Source organism: Silene latifolia, chromosome 10 (genome assembly GCF_048544455.1).
Source record: "Silene latifolia isolate original U9 population chromosome 10, ASM4854445v1, whole genome shotgun sequence".
Classification (NCBI taxonomy): Eukaryota; Viridiplantae; Streptophyta; class Magnoliopsida; order Caryophyllales; family Caryophyllaceae; genus Silene; species Silene latifolia.
Genome location: NC_133535.1, coordinates 119,019,249 through 119,019,649, shown reverse-complemented (window position 1 = coordinate 119,019,649; position 401 = coordinate 119,019,249).

Sequence of the window (401 nt, the reverse complement as noted above, 5' to 3'; positions counted from 1 at the left end):
TGGGGATTTGTGCGCGGTAGCGGGTTATGGTTTCCTACTTTTCTCTTTCTCTTCCCTTGGGGAGCTGGGTTCGGATGTTGTTGCCTTGCTCAAGCGGATTCAGAAATTCTCGGTATCTCAGGATGCGGGAGCTCGGGTAGCCGCTTACAGTTTTACTAGACTTAGCTTTGCTATTGCTAAGGGTGTGGGAGCCCAGATTGTCTCTCGGCTCCCCACCAATTTCATGTAAACTTTTACTTTTATTTTAATGAAAAAAAAAATAATAATAATAATAATAATAATAACAACAACAACAATAATCCCTTATTATAATTACTTAATTACTCAATTACCCAACTAAATTACCCAAAAGACAACACCCCCAAATTCTAAGGTTACTATAGTAATTAATTATAAAGAAA